General features: G+C 43.8%; 1 protein-coding gene and 1 long non-coding RNA gene across 4 annotated transcripts in view; one reads left to right on the top strand and one right to left on the bottom strand.

The window, feature by feature from the left end:
• Positions 1 to 16,831, top strand: part of LOC132535775 (uncharacterized) — a 117,565-nt gene that overhangs the window by 56,399 nt on the left and 44,335 nt on the right. Inside the window, exon 2 of the long non-coding RNA XR_009547479.1 lies at positions 9,810 to 9,886. This is a non-coding gene — a long non-coding RNA (uncharacterized LOC132535775). The remainder of the gene's footprint in view (positions 1 to 9,809; positions 9,887 to 16,831) is intronic.
• The window catches only part of TSC22D3 (TSC22 domain family member 3), an 89,892-nt gene that overhangs the window by 61,414 nt on the left and 11,647 nt on the right, over positions 1 to 16,831 (bottom strand). The window lies entirely within an intron of this gene.

Genomic DNA, 16,831 nt, shown 5'->3' with positions numbered 1-16,831 from the left:
AAGGTTTCAATAAACTGTTCTCTCTCATGGATTTTCTAAAACCAGGGGGAAGCCTCCCTTAGCCTCTGTTCCAGAGCCTTTCCCTCATTATGATTGACTGAAATGATAGAGCTGTCGGTGCAATTGTCATTTGATGTCTGTCTCCACTACACAGTTATAAGTTTCCATTTACAGGGATCCTGCGCAGTTTGTCAGTTGCCACTGTATCCCCTGTGTCTCTCCCTAATTGTGTGTATGGAATGACAAAAAAAAAAAAAACTTCATCCCTTCCCCCCACCCCTGGTATCTGGGGTGGATAGTCTTATGCCATTGCACAAGGGTGCTTTCCAACTTTGTTAGACTGTGGGGGGTGGATGACCAAGGCATCAAATTTAGTTACAAGATGCGATAGCCAGAGGTGGCAAAATAGTTCACATGGGTTGTGCACCTGCTTTTGCATGTAACTAGGATCTGAGCTGGTCCCCAGGTCATTAGAGAAATATTTGGGGATAGGTGGTGGCGCATCTGGTTGAGCGCACATTACAGTGCATAAGGACAAGGTTCAAGCCCCTGGTTCCTACCTACAGGGGGAAAGCTTTTCAAGTGGTGAAGCAATGCTGCATGTGTTTCTCTGCCTCTCTCCCTCTCTGTTTCCCCCTGCACTCTCAATTTCTGGCTGTCTCTATCCAATAAATAAAGATATAAAATTTTTATAAGATAAAGCTTCAGAGGTGGGGGTAGATAGACTAATGGTTATGCAAAGAACTCTCATGCCTAAGGCTTCAAGTTCCCAGGTTTAATTCCCAGCACCACCATAAACCAGAGCTGAGCAGTGCTCTGGCAAGATAGAGACAGAGAGAAAAAAAAGGGGGGGGGACTCCAGTGCTATGGACTCTCACTCTTTTATTTTTAGAAATCTATTTTTTTATATTTTATTTATTGGATAGAGACAAAGAAGTCGAGAGGGAAAAGGTGGAATAGAGAGAGAGGGAAAGAGACTTACAGCACTGCTTCACCACTTGAGAAATATCTCCCCTACAGATGGGGACCAGGAACTAACTTGAACGAAGGTCTTTGCACATTCTAATATGTGTGTTTAACTAGGTGTGCCACTGCTTGACCCTCTATTTATTTATTAATGAGGAGAGAGATAATCAAAGTATCACTCTGGCAGATGTGGAACCAGGGATCAAGCTGAGGGTCTTCCACTTTAAGGTCCAATGCTTTATCCACTGCACCACCTCTAAGACATACCTCTATTTCTTTCTATCTGAAAGTGAGCTTGGAGTGGTGAAGCCATGGCTACAACAACAATGAAAGGGTAAGAGATTCGTGAAAGTGAAGGATTTGGACTCTAACAGTTCCTTATTTCACACCCCCCCCTGGCAACACACACACTTTCAGTCCCAGGAGAGCCTATACTAGTTAATAACTGACCTCCAGCTGAAATTCCGTAGACGTCTTTATCATGAAAATGCTTTCATGAAAGTACTTTGATCTACTGCACATGTGCTGGCCTTTTCCTTCTAAGCACCTGCTTCGGACTCCTCTGTTTTGCCTACCTCTGATCCCTTCTCTCCTTGGTCCTTATAACTGGCCCTCCCACTATTTTAAACAAAAGAACAGATTTATTTATAGGAGATAAAAGAGGAACCAGAGCACCACTCTGGCATCTGCAGTGCTTAGGATCAAGTCCAGAGCCTCACAATGCAAGTCCTGCTCTCTATCCACTGAACTACCGATACCACCCCCATATACACACACAGCCACAGCCTCTCTCACTTTTACCCAATTATTTTTTTGCTGTAATCACTTGCCCCATCTTTGTAAATTACATATCATACCCCCTGGCGATTTCACTTAGTTTCTCTGAATGCTTGTAGTCAGGAAGTTCCTTCTGCTATCTAATCTTGGTTCTTCGTGTGACAGTCTCAGCCTGTTTCCTCTAGTTCTGTTCCCATTGTGGTTTGGAAACAGCCAGTCACCATCTCTGGCTTCAGACTTCGCATCTATTTGAAGACCAACATCTCCTCTCTTACGCCACTACCCTCCACCCTGCCCTTAAACTATGCTGAGATCTATTCACCAAGTTCCCTAGTGTTTGGCCCCACAGTGCCCTAAAGTCCCAGGTTTACCTTCTGCTGGTTAAATAACTGTTGTTGTGGCCACTGGGGGTTGGTGCTGGCATGACTCCACCATTCCTGGTGGCCATCTTTGATAGAGGGTGAGTGACAGAGAAGGGGACAGAGAGAAGGAGAGACCACCTGTAACATTGCTCTACTGCTCATGAAGCTCCCCCACCCCTGCAGGTGGGGACCTGGGGTTTGAATCTAAGTCCTCAGACACGATACCAGGTGCACCACTACTGGGCCCTAGCTAAACAAATATTTTCAGAATGCTGAGCTGGGTTCACCTGGCTCAAAGGCAGACTTCTTGGAGTCCCAAGAGCAATTGTTTTCCCTTCTGAATTCTTTAGGCTCTCCCCACCCACCCCCACACCCCCCACCCCGTCTGGGTGACTATCTGACCCTTGCAGCCCAGAACACTGACACCAGGAGCTCCTGAAAATAGTGCCTCCTGATACCCTGTGTCTCATTATCCCTGTACAATGGCAGTGATTAGTACTTGAGAAAAGCATGACCCTCCCTCCCTTTTCTCTCTCTCTCTCCCTTTCTCTCTCTCTCTTTCTTCCTTTATTTTCTTTCTTTCCTTCCTTCCTTCTTTCCTTTTTTCTTATTTCTCTGCAGTAAATAATTTACAGAAGCAAAATTTCCTCCCCACAGGCAATACCCACTTTATCACAGCTTCCCAGGGCTGGCCAGCCCCGTTACACATTTCCATACTGTCATGGACTATTTTTAGCAAGAGATGACATTAAGTAATTAGTTGCCCCCCCACCCCCGGGCCTTCAAATTCATCTCTTCCACTTGTCAAAATGTCACTTCTCCCCTTTTGGACCTTCTGGATCCTCATGGCCTAGAGGTATTTCCAAGGGTGTGAACAGAGATCCACCTGGTACAATTTCAGTGGTTTCTTAGAAAATCCTCTGCTAAAAAAAAAAAAAAAAAAAAGCAACAACAACAACAAAAAAAACCTCCTTTGGCCTGGGTTTGGTGATTAGAAATTTCAGCATTAGATATTCATTTTTTCTTTTAACTTGCACTGACTTTTTTTTTTCAGACATAGACAGAATCAGAGAGACACGGTACAGCACCAAAGCTTTCCCTCAGTGCCCTTGGGGGCCAACTGGGGCTCAAACCCAGGTCACACTCATGGCAAGACAGATATGCTCCCAGGTGAGCTATCTTGTCAGTCCCCTGAGAAAGTCTGGTCTGATCCTTTGTTATATTCTCTCAGGCAGAAGCTTTTTCTTCTTGGAACTTATTCAGCATGCAACCACACACTCATTACTATGCCTGTCTGGTTAGTGTCTGTCTCCCCCCATTGCCCTGGAGATTCCATAACGGCTAGAATTAGGCCTCTTGTGTATGTTTCCCATTTCTCTCCCAGTACCGATCACTGAGCCTAGTGAATGGCAGGCGCACACAGAGGACTTGCTGTCCACTAACACATGAACTTGCAAGTGAATTCTCTAGCACACAAGTGGGGAAATGATCTGAGCAGGTGCCCCCAGCATGCTACTTAGAAGGCCAGGACAGAGTGCTGACCATACATAGTTCCTCTTTCCCCATGTTCCTCTTGCCACTCCAGCTCCCTCTCTCTGTCTCTCTCAGCTTGAGTATCCCTTCCTTCCTCAGATCAGTCCCTTAAACTTCACTTAGAAGTCCTCTGAGGGAAAGAGGAGGAGGAGGAGGGAGAGGAGGAGGAGGAGGAGGGAGAGGAGGAGGAGGCCTCTGAGAATGTCATGCATCAGAAAAGGTAGCAGCAACAAATGCTGGAGAGTTGGTAGGGGCAAAGGAGCTCTCCTGCACTGATTGTGGGCATGTAAATAGATCCAACCCCTGTGGAGAGCAGTCTGGAGAACTCTCAGAAGGACTTTTTTTTTGTGGACCTTACTTATGACCCTGCAATTCCTCTCCTAAGGATATATATCCTAAGGAACCAAAGCACACCCATTCAAAAAGATCTGTGCATACCTATGTTCACAGCAGCACAATTTCTTTCTTTTTAAAATTATATTTATTTGTTTATTTCATAGAGACAGCCAGAAATTGAGAGAGAAGAGGGAGATAAGGAAAGAGACAACTGCAGCCCTGCTCCACCACTTGCAAAGCTTTCCCCCTGCAGGTGGGAACCAAGGGCTCAAATCCGAGTCCTTGTGCACTATAACATGGGCGCTTAACCAGGTGCATCGCCACCTGGCCCCCAGCAGCACAATTTATAATAGCCAAAACCTGGAAGCAACCCAGGTGTCCAACAGCAGATGAGTGGCTGAGCAAGTTGTGGTCTATATATAAAATGGAATACTACTCAGCTATTAAAAATGGTGATTTCACTTTAGTCATCTCATCTTGGATGGAACTTGAAGGAATCACATTAAATAAGAAAAGTCAAGGGGCCGGGTGGTGGTGCACCTGGTTGAGTGCACATGTTACAATATGTAAGGACCTGGGTTTGAGCCCCCAGTCCCACCTGCAGGGGGAAAGCTTCACAAGTGGTGAAGCAGTGCTGCAGGTGTCTCTCACCCTCTCTAGCCTTCCCTTCCCTCTCGATTTCTGACGGTCTCTACTCAATCAATAAATAAAGATAATAAAAAAATTAACAAAAGAAAAGTCAGAAAGAGAAGGATTAATATGGGATGATCTCACCCATAGACGGAAGTTGAAAAGTACTACCATGATGCAAACCTGACTTCCCCTGGTAAACGACCAATGTGTCCTGGAACCCCACCTTTCTAGAGCCCTACCCCCTAGGGAAAGGTAGAGACAGGCAGAGGGTATGGATCAGCCTATCAATGCCTATGTCCAGCAGAGCAGCAATTACAAAAGTCAGACCTACCACCTACTGAGCCTCATAGAGATCTTTGGTCCATACTCCCAGAGTGATAAAGAACAGGGAATTGGGAGTCAGGCAGTAGTGCAGCGGGTTAAGCGTAGGTGGCGCAAAGTGCAAGAACTGGCGTAAGAATCTCTGGCTCCCGACCTGCAGAGTAGTCGCTTCACAAGTAGTGAAGCAGGTCTTCAGGTGTCTATCTTTCTCTTCTCTTCTCCTCTCTGTCTTCCCCTCTTCTCTCCATTTCTCTCTGTCCTATCCAACAACAACGACAATAATAACTACAACAATAAAAAGGGCAACAAAAGGGAATACATAAGTAAATATTTAAAGAAGTTTTAAAAAAAAGAATAGGGAATCTTCCAGTGGAGGGGATGGGATGTGGCACCCTGGTAGTGGGAACTGGATGGAATGGTGGGAATTGTACCCCTCTTATTGTACAATCTTGTAGATCATTATTAAATCACTAATAAAAAATTAGAAAAATAAGAAAATACTAAGCAGAACTTTGGCTGGAGTTGGTGTACTACACCAAAGTAAAAGATTCTGGGGTGGGGGTTCAGGTCCTGGAGCATAATGGCAGAAGAGGATCTAGTAAGGGTTGTATTGTTATGTGGAAATGTAATGAATGCATGTACAAACTATTGTATTTTACTGTTGACTGTAAACCATTAATCCCCCAATAAATAAATTTAAAAAGACTCTTGGGGGGAGGGGGAGAAAGTTTAGGTCCTGGAACATGATGGCAGAGGAGGACCTAGAGGCGGTTGAATTTTTATGTAGAAAACTGAGAAATGTTACACATGTACAAACTACTGTATCTTACTGTTGACTGTAAACCATTAATCCCCCCAATAAAGAAAAAAAGAACTAAGGATTCAGGCAGCAGAGCAGTGGGTTAAGTGCACATGGTGCAAAGCGCATGGACTGGCATAAAGATCTGGAGGTGAAACAGGTCTGCAGGTGTCTCTTTTTCTCTCCCCCTCTGCGTCTCCCTTCTTCCCTCAATTTCTCTCTGTCCTATCCAACGACAGCAACAACAACAACAACAAAACAACAACAATAATAGCCACAACAATGATAAAACAACAAGGGCAACAAAAGGGGAAAAATGGTCTCCAGGAGCAGTGGATTCGTGGTGCAGGCACCGAACCCCGGCAATAACCCTGGAGGCAAAAAAAAAAAAAAACTAGAGGGCCCTGAGAGAGCAAGACTAAACTGAAGAAGCAGAGCTAAAATGGTATTCTACAGGGTTCCAGCTACTTGCTTTTCCCCTAGAGAGGTGAGAGAATTATATACACATTTCTATATTCTTTTTTTATTTCTTTCTTGAGGAATTCATGTTTTACATTGGATAGTAAGTACAATAGTTTGTACATGCATAACATTTCCCAGTTTTCCATATAACAATACAACCCCCACTAGATTTCTATATTCTTATGAAAGCACCTGAACACACCCTGGTTCTGTTATACTCCTCTTTCCCCAGAAGAAGAGGTACCATGAACACTTAAGCAAGGGGTGTGCAGATAGAAAGCCACAACACATCCCCAGGGTTACTCCTGGTATTCTACTCTTGACTTTTCTCACTTTTGTTCTTATTATTTTACTGATTTTTATTGCCACCAAGGTTATTGCTGCGACTCAGTATCTGCATATCAAATCCACTGCTCATGACAGCCATTTCTTCAATTTTTTCTTTCATTCGATGGCAAAGAGCGAAATTGAGACCAGAGAGAGAGAGACACCTGCAGCACTGCTTTCACCACTCATGAAGTTTTTGTGAGGAACAGAGGATTGAACCTGGATCCTTGCACATGGTTATGTGTGTGTTCAACTGGGTGGTGTGCCAACACCTGGCACTGCCAATCCATAAGGTCATCCCTAGAGCCTCTTGTCACCTCAGTCTCCACATCATTAATGGTTCTTATCAGGGTAGACATTCAATACATCCACAGTGGGCTTTCAAGATCAACAAACAATGGATTGGTGAACTGAACTGCTTGGTCATTAAGTACAAGGCTGAGTGAGATGCTGGACAGGCAGAGTATGTTGCCTCAAAACTGAGTAGATGGGGCTGGGTGGTGGAGCACCTGGTTGAGCTCACATGTTATGATGTGAAAGGACCCAGGTTCGATCCGGGGATCCCCACCTGCAAGGGGGAAGCTTCATGAGCAGTGAAGCAGTGTTGCAATGTCTCTCTGTCTCCCTATCATCCCCTTCCCTCTCAATTTCTGGCTGTCTCTATCCAATAAATAAATAAAAATAATTAAAAAAAACTTGATCATATTTGGGGCTGGTTAATAGCACACCTGCCAGAGCACACATGCTACCATGCAGGAGGAACAGGGCTCAAGTTCCCAGTACCCTACCTGCAGGAGGGTAGCAGAGTAGTGCTGCAGGTGTCTTTATCCCTGCCTCTCTCTCTCCCCTTCTCTATCTCTGTTTCTCACTCTCTTGTAAGACTGGAAAATAGCATCATCACACAGGCATAGAGCCCCAAACATAACCTGGTAGCAAAAAAACAAACAAACAAAAAACCTCTTCCTCCTCTTCTTCCCTCATCCCCTTCTCTCTCTCTCTCTTTCTCTTCTTTTCCTCTCTCTTTCCCTTCTTCTCCTTACTACAGTTGACTACCTAATTTAAAGAACAGAGAAGCAGGGGAACAAGAAAAAGTAAATCTCTGAAAGCCTGGGGGGGGGCTGTCAAGAAAGGAAAGATCTCCCCTGTGGAGATAGCAGTCTGAAGAACTCTCAGAAAGCTAGAAGTGGACCTACCTTATGACCCTGAAGTTCCCCTCCTGGGGATATACCTTAAGGAACCAAATACACCCATCCAAAAAGATTTGTGTATACCTATGTTCATAGCAGCAGAATTTGTAATAGTCAAAACCTAGAAGCAACCTAGGTGTCCAAGAACAGATGATTGGCTAAGTAAGAGATATGTATTACTCAGCTATTAAAAATAGTGAATTCACCTTCTTTACACCAACTGGATGGAACTTGAAGATATCATATTGATGAGATAAGTCAGAAACAAAAGGATGAATATGGAATGATCCCACTCATAGACAGAAGTTGAAAAACAAGAACAGAAGGGAAATCACTAAGCAGAACTTGGACTGGAGTTGGAATATTGCACCAAAGTAGAAGACTCTGGGATTGGGGTGGGGGTTTCAGGTCCTGGAACATGATGGCAGAGGATGACCTAGTAGGGGGCTCAATTGTTATGTGGAAAACTGGGAAATGTTATACATGCACAAAATATTGTATTTTACTGCTGTCTGTAAACCATTAGTCCGCCAATAAAGAGATTTAAAAAAAAGAAGAAAGGAAAGGAAAGATCTGCACCTCCACCTCAGGTAGCACAGCTTCAACTGGATTCTGGCCTTCTAAGCTCTGAGATGGTGGTGAGCTTAAGCTTGCCTTGGATGCAGAAGTGTGACCTTGGGATACAAACCATTCCTGCTGGTTACTCCTAAGTTACCTACTTTGACTTTATTTCCCTATTTCTTCCTCTGTTCCTCTGCTTAGAGAATAGTGTCCCTAACTACCTTCACTTGTGAGCCATTCTCAGCTGGTGACATAGTGCAGTAGGCTGAGTAAAAGACAAAGGAAGGGGATATAATCTACTGGTTTAGTTAGGAACTTTGAGGTGATGGGATATTAAGAGTGATCGGCACATTCTGTGCTGCAGGTCATCAGATTATCTTATTAGCCAACCAATAGTCTAGTCAACCATCAGAGAAGATGTCTTCCAATGTGTAAGGCCCTGGACTCAAGTCCCACCACTGCTGAGGGGCACCTGGGAGCTACGTAGCTCGTGGAACAGTTTTGGTGTCTCCTCTTTCTCTTTCTCTCTCTCTCTCCATGAATAAGAAAACTGACCTCACTAGAGAAACTTGTCTTGGAATCCAGCAGTCCTTAGTTCTTCCAGGGTTCAACTGCACCAACCTGGTTAATGTCATTTTCTATAGAGGCCAAGAAGATTGTATATAACATGAGGAATTCAGGCTAGCCTGGGGTGGTGGTGGGAGGGAAATTGAAGACTTCATAGAGAATGAACTGGGACTCTTGTGAACAACTCTCCCAACTCCTGGTAGATTATTTATTTACTTGGGCCTGGGCACACCTCCTAGAACAGTTCCTGAGTAGATAAGCAGATGTAGAATAGAGATAGATGGGGAGCCGGGTGGTAGCGCAGTGGGTTAAGCGCACATGGTGCAAAGTGCAGGGACTGGCTGAAGGATCACGGTTCGAGCCCCTGGCTCCCCACCTGTAGAAGGGTCGCTTCACAGGTGGTGAAGTAGGTCTGCAGGTGTCTATCTTTCTCTTCCCTTCTGTCTTCCCCTTCTCTGTCCATTTCTCTCTGTCCTATCCAACAATGAGGACATCAATAACAACAACAAGAGCAACAAAAGGAAATAAATATCAAAACAAAGAATAGAGATGGGTACCCCACCCCAGTACCCAAAGGGTACACAGTTCTTAGTAGCTCACCTCCATATTTACTGTGTGTGTGTGTGTGTGTGTGTGTGTGTGTGGGAACTCACCTCTGCAGTAGGGCACTTGCACCTGAGCAGGCAGCTGGCTTTTCCTTTGAGAGTTAGTGGACCCCCAGGGAGGCCCCTAAATGCCTGGCCTGGGGAAGCCTGCGGTTCAGCAAGCAGTGGCTTGATGCCTCAGTTAACCTGATTGTTACATAAGGGGACTCCTGGAGGAGGAGAAAGTGTGAGTCATGGCTCTCAGGCTGGCCTAGGCCTAGCCTAGTCAGGGAGGGAACCTGAATGGGAGGTGTGCAAGTTCTTCGCTGAGGGCTAGGGGAATCCAGGAAGGATCACTTTCCTTTCTCTCACCTCTCACCCCCTTTTTCCTCAGGGAGAGCCGAGGGGATCCCGGCCAGCCGGCCAGAATCCTCAGCTGCTTCCCACCTCCCTTGAAGACGACAAGAAGAAGTGAGTTGAACAACCAAGGCTATTTTGTGAGTGAATGTGTCTTCCATAGGAAACATGGGGAAGGTCCCTGTGGGGTCTCTGTCCACAGGTAAGGGCCTGATTTTGGGCGGGACTTATTTGAGGAAAGTGGTTACAGAGGAAGGAATGCACATAGTGGGCCTGAGGCATCGCTGACCAACTCTGCTGGATATTTCCATTCTATTGTCAGGAGGCTAACATTTTAGGCCTCTTGGGCTCCTTTCAAGAGGACAATAGCTACTTTGAGGCTGGGCTTCCCAGCTAGAAGGAACAACTGAATTTTCCTTGCCTGCTGCCTAGATTAGCATTTGGGAGAATTTGCCTTCTCTCACAAACTCCCATGTTGTCCTCATTCATATTCTTCACATAAACTGGATTTCAGCATTCTTGAACACAGTGACCTCCGTATGTCATTCCCTGTTCTGACTCTTCTCTTTCTCCCTCTCCCAGATTTTTTTTTAATTGCCAGCATGTTTATCGGTGGAGCTCGATGCCTACACAAGAAATCTACCACTCCTGGTGGGGTTTCCCCCCTGAATTTTTCTCTGTATAAAAAAATAGCTGCCAGGAGTGATGGATTTGTCATACAGGCACTGAGCCCAGTGATAACCTTGAGGGTAAAAATAAAACTAAAAATAAAAGAAAGAAAAAAATTTTAAAGAGGAAGAGAAAAAGAAAAGGAATGGTGTCTAGCCTGCTGGCCTTCCCAGGATGCCCATGAGCCCACAGGGTTCCATGAAGGGCCTGTTCTTCCAAAGCTGCAGCCCCACTGTGAAGCTCTAACCCTTGTCCCACTGCAGATATGGGGCTGCACAAAACATCCTGGGCTTTTCCTGCTCTCTTCATCTACAAGGGAAATGCCATATTTTGGGCCCAGTGGTCATGAACTGCTCTCCCTTGAGGGCAGTGAACACAGAGAACATCTCTCACCCCAAGCAGGCACCCAAGATTCAGTGTCTCTTAGCATGGTAGCTTCTGTGGAACTAGTGAGACTAACCAACAGCACCATGGCAGGTTGTGGCTTGGCAGTTATCTTGAGAGACGTCTTTGAGGAGAAAGTTCAGGTAGGAGCATAATTGCAACAAGGAAACACTAATCAATAGCCACCTCCAGGTGCAGATATGCCCTACCACATTACCCTCAACCAGTCCACAAGGTAAGGGGCAAGTCCCCCATTCCTCTGGGGGACCTGAGCCCCCAGGCAGTAAGGGCTAGACACATTCACCTGCATTTGCTCCAACTCCCTGGCCTTCTGGATGTGGTCTGGAAAGGTGCCAACCCTCTACCTGGAATCAAGAGCTTGTGAGTTTATCTGGAAGTGCAAATATGAGTAAGGGTGTAAGCCTTTTCTTCAGACAGGGAGAGAATAAGGTCACCCTGGAAAGAGCTGCCTTGTCAGCGGCAGGCTCAGTCAGGGGCAGTCCTGGGACATGCAGGGTGAAACTCAGGTTCTGTTGCTGCCAACTTTCCTTATGACCAGGAAATTGGGGGGGGGGTGCAGGACAGCCTAATTGTTATGCAAACAGTCTTTCATGCCTGAGGCTCTGAAGCCCCAGGTTCAATCCCTTGCACCACCATAAACTACAGCTGAGCAGTGCTCTGGGAAACAAACCAAGAACTGTCCATACAGACCTCTTGAGATCTCATTCTTTCCTAAGTCCCACCCAGCAATAGTCCTTTCCTTAGACTCTGGCCTCACTTGTCCAAATATGCTTTCCCATATCTTGTTCCCATAGAAAAACCAACCCTAGTAGCTGTCACTCTCGAAACAGGTCTGATAAACAAATCCACACAAAGCAGTCATGACAGGTAATAACGGCACATGTTATTGTTTCCAAATGGGCAGTATGGGAGTCAGGAAGTGGTCTACCCACTAGACTACATATTACCATGATCAAGGATCTGGGATTGAGCCCCCTGCCACCACAAAGGAGTGCATGTGTGTGTGTAGTTTCTTAAGTGGAACTGTGGTGTCTCTTCACTTTCTCTCTAGCTCTCTGTTTCTCATCCTCTACCTAGAGAAAAGAAAGAAATATGGCCACTTGGAGTGGTGGGGTTGTGCCGTGATAGATTTGGTGGGAGGGGGGACACTGTTGTGGTCTGTAAGGTGACAAACTTGCTATGTGCTAGGACCTAGGTTCAAGCCCCTGGTTCTCATCTGCAGGGGGAAACTTCGTGAACAGCGAAGCAGGGTTGCAGTGTCTCTCTTTCTCCCTATCTCCTGCCTCTTTCCCTGTCAACTTCTGTCTCTAGCACATAAAAGAAACTAAAAAGGGGAAAATGGCTGACAGGAGCAATATATCCATTGTACAGACACCAAGCTCCAATGACAACCCTGGTGACAATAAACAAACAATAATAAAGAAAAAAAAACATAGTTGGGGAAGGTGACCCAGTGTTGTGTCTGCCTTGCGTGCATGAGGTTCTGAGTTTGAATCCCAGCATTGTATGAGAGCAACAAAGACAAAATGAGTCAGAACAGCATGGATAGTGACACAGTGCTTTCCTTCTTTCTCTATCTCTCACGAAGAAAATAAAGTAGAAAATGGATAGGTGGTTCAGCAGTAGAGGGCACATGTGACAGCAAGTTCAATCTCTTATGCCATACATAAAACCTTTATTAATAAAAACTAGACCAAAGATATAGCATAGGTGTAGAGCAGAAGACTTGAATACATGAAGTTCTGGGTTGGATCTCTGGCCCCACATATGCCTGAGGTGAGTGGTGCTCTATTCTCTTTCTCACTGTCTTATAAAAAATTAATAAATCTAGATACTATTCAAAAGTATAGAAAACCCTGACAATTTGTGAGAGGCACACTAAAACATTTGCTAGTTTTTTTTTTAAATCAGATTTCTTAGGTATTTATTTATTTATTTATTTATTTATTTATTTGTCTCCAGGGTTATTGCTAGGGCTCGGTACCTACACTATGAATCTACTGCTCCTGAAGGCTATTTTTTCCCTTTTGTTGCCTTTGTTGTTTATCACTGTTGTTGCTATAATTGTTGTTGTTGTTGCTGTCATTATTGTTGGATAGGACAGAGAGAAATGGAGAGAGCATGGGAAGACAGAGAGGGGGAGAGAAAGACACCTGCAGACCTGCTTCACCACTTGTGAAGTGATCCCCCTGCAGATGGGGGGCTTATGCTAGTCCTTGCACTTAATCTACTGCACTACCCCCTGGCCCCCCTCTTAGGTTTGTTTTTTTATATCATTATTTTATTATTGGATAGAGACAGAGAGAAATTGAGAGAGGAGGGGGAGATAAGATAGTGAAAGACGGGGAGCCGGGTGGTGGCGCACCTGGTTGGGCACACATGTTACAGTGTTCAAGGAGCCGGGTTTGAGCCCCCAGTCCCCACTTGCAGAGTGAAAGCTTTATGAGTGGTGAAGCAGGGCTGTAGGTGACTCTGTCTCTTTCCCTCTGTCTCTCTGTTCCTCTCAATTTCTGTCTCTACCCAATAAATAACTAAAGATAATTTTTAAAAATTAAATTAAAAAAGTTTAAAAAAAGAGAGTGAAAGACACAGAGAGACACCTATAACCCTGCTTCATCACTCATGAAGCTTTCCACCTACAGGTGGGGACCAGAGGCTTGAATCTAGGTCCCTGAGCACTGTAATGTGTACAGTTAACCAGGTGTACCACTGGCTGGCCCCTAACATTTGCTAGTTTTATGAACATCTCAAAAACATATAATTTGTATTAGTTGGCTTTCTTAAGCTTTTGGTTGGTTTGATTTTATTTTTAATCAGAGCACTGTTCAGCTCTGACTTATGGTGGTGTAGAGAATTGAACCCTTGGACTTTGCAAAGAAAGTCATAACCATTATGCTATCTCCCCAGCCCTTTTTTGTTCTTATTGTTTGTTAGTTCATTAAAGTATTAAATGCCTTTGAGAGAATAGACCTCTAGACCTTTTGTGTGCCTTATATATGAGTGTGTTTATATTTTAATTGACTTACTAAAAAGCAAATGTGCACATGGCGCAAAGTGCAAGGACTGGCCCAAGGATCCCAGTTCAAGCCCGGGGGGGGGGTCACTTCACAAGCAGTGAAGCAGTTCTGCAGGTGTCTTTCTCTTCCATTTCTGTCTTCCTTTCCTCTCTTCATTTATCTTTGTCCTATCCAACAACAACGACAACAATAATAATAACAACAATGATAAACAACAAGGGCAACAAAAGAGAAAAAAAGCCTCCAGGAGCAGTGGATTTGTAGTGCAGTCACTGAGCCCCAGTGATAACCCTAGATGCAAAAAACAAACAAAAATGTTATACATACTATCCTAGTAATGTACTTTATGGGAAGACAGAGAGAGGGAGAGAAAGATAGACACCTGCAGACCTGCTTCACTGCCTGTGAAGCGACTCCCCTGCAGGTGGGGAGCCGGGGCTCAAACTGGGATCCTTATGCCAGTTCTTGAACTTTGTGCTACATGTGTTTAACCCGCTGTGCTACAGACCAACTCCCATGAAAAAATTTTGTACAGCCACTATGCTATCTCCTCAGTTCTCTAGATTTCTTTTCATGGTAGTCTCAACACCAGACTGAGGAAGGAGGCTATTCTGAAAGAAATAGACATTTGATTTTATAGCATGTGTATGGACTAACTATAAGCAGAAGGTCCACAAAACTAGGTTGAAAAATAGGTGCTGGTATTTGTAGAAACACTCTTTAAAGGGGGGAGGGTGGTGGAAGTAGCATGCCTCACTGTAATAAAGGTCATAAATATAATCCCATAGCTAATAGAACAAACAGTGAAAAACTGAAACCTTTTACCCCCTTAATATCAGCAACACAGAAAAGTTATAAACTCTCATCACTCCTATTTAATTTAGTATTAGAGGGCTTAGCCAGAGCAGTTAGATAGCAACAAGAAATAAAAAGAATACATATTGGAAAAAAAGAAGTGAAACTATTGTTATTTGCAGATGATAAGATAATTTATATAGAAAACATTAACAGCTTCATTAAAAAGCCGTTAGAAATAATTAATGAGGACAACAAAATGACTGGTGACGAAAATCAATACACAATAATCTGTTGCATTCTTATATGCAAATAGTTCACCAGAAGAAGAAATTAAGAAAAGCAATCCCATTTCTAACTGCATCCAAAATAATTACTTAGGAATAAAATAAACAATGAAGGCAAAAGAGCTGTGTAATGAAAACTACAAGACACAGTTAAAACATAAAATAAGAAGACCTTAAAAGATGGAAAGAGGTTCCATGTACATGGGGGAAATTAATATAGGTAAAATGATAAAAATATCTATTTTGCTAAAAGTATTATGCAACTCTAGTGCAATCACAATGAAAGTTACAATGATTTTGTAGATAATTATTTTTGCTCTATTCTTTTATTTTACTTTTCTTATATTTGATAAGAAAGAGTAAAATTTAGGGGGGCCAGGCGGTGGTACAGTGGGTTAAGTGCACATAGTACGAAGCGCAAGGACTCACGCAAGGATCCTAGTTGGAGCCCCTGACTCCCCACCTGCAGGGTGGGTCACTTCACAATTGATGAAGCAGGTCTACAGAAGTTTATCTTTCTACATTTCTATCTTCTTCCCTCTCAATTTCTCTCTGTCTTACCCAACAAAATCTAAAAAATGACGACAGGAACAGTGGATTTGTAGTGGAGGCACAGAGCCCCAGCGATAATCCTGGAGGCAACAACAAAAAAAAGAACAAAATTGAGGTGAGATAGAGAAAGAGAGGCACTTACAACACTGCTTCACGACTCATGAAGCTTTCCCTCTGCAAGTGGGGACCAGAGCTTGAACCCAGGTCCATGCACATAATAACATGTGTGCTCAGCTAAGTATGCCACCACCTGGCCCTTACAATGATGCTCTTTTTAAATAGAATACTAATACTTATATGGAGTCAAAAGAGGCCTTGGATAGTTAAAACAATCATGGGGACATAAAGACAAAATGGAGGCATTCTGTTACCTGACTTCAAACTAAACTACAAAGAAATAGTAATGTAAACTGTATGGTTTCAGAATGAAAACAAACACATGGATGAATAGAAGAAAACTGAAATCCCAGAAGTGAACTCACATTATCTATTGGCATTTAATCAGTGACGAAGGGACCAGGCCCATACACTGGAAGAAGGAAAATATATTAATCAAATCAGTGTTGGGAAAACTGGACACTGTTATACGCAACAGAATGAAACTGGATCACTGTATAATCCTATATACAAAAATAAATTCAAACTGGATGGAACATGTACATGTAAAGCACACAGATGACAAGACAAGGCCGACAAGATAAATTACTTGAATAGTGCACCTGTTTTGCTATGAGCACAACCCAGGCTTCGTCTCCAAAGAGGACATAACAGATGGCCAAAAAAGTATATGAAAAGAAGCTCATCAATACTGAGTATCAGAGAAATGTAAATCAAAGCCACAATGAAATACCACTCCACAGCTGTGAGAATGGCTTCCATCAAGAGGCACAAGAAGTGTTGGTGAGAGTTAGAAGAAAAAAGAGCTTTCATGTGAGGTTGGGGGCAATGTAAAGTGGTGCAGCCATTTTGGAAAAGAGTGTGTGACTTTCTCAAGAAGCAAAGTTTAGGGAGTCGGGTGGTAGCACAGCAAGTTAAGCGCACATAGCGCAAAGCACAAGGGCTGGTGTAAGGATCCCGGTTCGAGCCCATGGCTCCCCACCTGCAGGGGAGTCGCTTTACAGGCGGTGAAGCAGGTCTGCAGGTGTCTATCTTTCTCTCCTTCTCTCTGTCCTCCCCTCCTCTCTCCATTTGTCTCTGTCCTAACAGTGAAGACATCAATAACAACAACAATAACTACAATAATAATAAAACAACAGGGCAACAAAGGGAAAATAAATAAATAAATATTTAAAAATTTTAAAAGAGAAGCTAAGTTTAGTGCTAAGCATAATCCA

The sequence above is a fragment of the Erinaceus europaeus genome, chromosome X, assembly GCF_950295315.1.
Source record: "Erinaceus europaeus chromosome X, mEriEur2.1, whole genome shotgun sequence".
In the NCBI taxonomy this organism is placed as follows: Eukaryota; Metazoa; Chordata; class Mammalia; order Eulipotyphla; family Erinaceidae; genus Erinaceus; species Erinaceus europaeus.
The sequence above is the reverse complement of the archived record's forward strand: the minus strand, read 5'-3'. Positions and strand labels throughout refer to the sequence as shown.